The following is a 1521-nucleotide window of genomic DNA, read 5'->3' on the forward strand; positions in this document are numbered from 1 at the left end:
GGTTGCCCGCGTCTATTAGAATAGTATGTGTACAGGACGTAGAGTCCATGTTGTATACGGGCCTTGAGCCGTTTCCTAGTCTGTATATGATCTCTGTCGTGTCCTATCATGTAACCGATCTCTGACCGATCCATGCAATATAAATATACAGCAAGGTGATCCCAAGGGACATCAAGCCTGAATCAATCGATCTCTTGTTTCTTACATGGTATTAGAGCCTTCTCTTCTTCATCGCATCTAGATGTCTCTCGTTCCCTTCAGCGTATCCTGAGGAGCTTCTTCCTCAACCGCTCAGCCCATGACGACCCTCGGCGACAACTCCCGCGAGAAGCTTGGGCGCGACAACTTCCTTCTTTGGAAGGCGACGGTCCTGCCCCCGATCCGTGCTGCACAGCTAGACGGATATCTCGACGGAACGCTTGAAGCTCCGGCCAAGACTCTTGAAGTCCAGAAGGCCGACAAATCTGGCACCGAGACGGTGCCCAACCCCGAGTACGCTTGCTGGATAGCCCAAGATCAGAAGGTTCTTGGCTCGCTACTGACCTCTCTGTCGCGTGAAGTTTTGACTCAAGTCGTCTCCATGAAGACATCCACGCAGGTCTGGTCAGCCCTTGAGGAGATGTACTCCTCTGTCTCCCGGTCACGAATTATCCAACTTCGGACCCTGTTCGCTGGCACTCGGAAGAACGAGATGACCGCCACCGCGTACTTCACGAAGATGCGGGGCATTGCGGACGAACTTACAGCAGCAGGAAAGAAGATGGAAGATGATGATCTCATCTCTCAAATCCTTGCTGGATTGGATGCAAAATATAATCCTTTTGTCTCATCCATTGCCGCTAGAACCGATGCCTATTCCTTGAGTGAAATTTATGCTTAGTTCATTGCCTTTGAAGCGTGCCTGGAGTCACAAAATTCTGGGTCACAGCAGTATAATTCGTCGGCAAATCTTGCTGCACGAGGAGGACATGGCAAAGGAAATCGTGGAGGCAAAAACAATGGTGGCGGGAACCGCGGTGGCCACGGCAACAACAACCGCGGAGGCTACAACAACAACAACTACGGCAACAACTACAACCACGGGAACAACAACTACCCCCACAATAATCGCGGTGGAGGACGACCAGGACCAGCAGGAGGAGCGAACCTTCCCCGAGGTGAAAGGCCTACTTGCCAGATTTGTGGTAAGGTTGGCCATCCAGCTCATAAGTGCTGGTATCATTTTGACCCAAATTATGTCACTGAAGAGAGATATGGTGGAGCAGCCACTACTTCATATGGAATTGACTCAAATTGGTACTTTGATACCGGAGCAACTGATCATATTACAGGGGAGCTCGACAAGCTGACAACACGTACTCGCTACAACGGTCCTGAACAAGTTCATACAGCTAATGGTGCAGGTATGCCTATTAGTCACATCGGTCATGCAGTCGTTAATTCTTTTGATCATACTCGAAATTTTCATCTTAACGACATACTTCATGTTCCCCAAGCCACCAAAAGCCTAGTTTCTGCTAG

At 49.8% G+C, this 1521-nt stretch overlaps 1 non-coding gene across 1 annotated transcript; it reads left to right on the top strand.

Moving 5' to 3' along the window:
- Positions 1-757: 757 nt before the first annotated feature.
- Positions 758-886, top strand: LOC147967514 (small nucleolar RNA Z247). Its single transcript, XR_015606893.1, has one exon. It is a non-coding gene; the product is annotated as a small nucleolar RNA Z247 (small nucleolar RNA).
- The last annotated feature ends 635 nt before the right edge of the window (positions 887-1521 follow it).

The sequence above is a fragment of the Triticum urartu genome, chromosome 5A, assembly GCF_056163025.1.
Source record: "Triticum urartu cultivar PI428250 chromosome 5A, HENAU_Tu73, whole genome shotgun sequence".
Classification (NCBI taxonomy): Eukaryota; Viridiplantae; Streptophyta; class Magnoliopsida; order Poales; family Poaceae; genus Triticum; species Triticum urartu.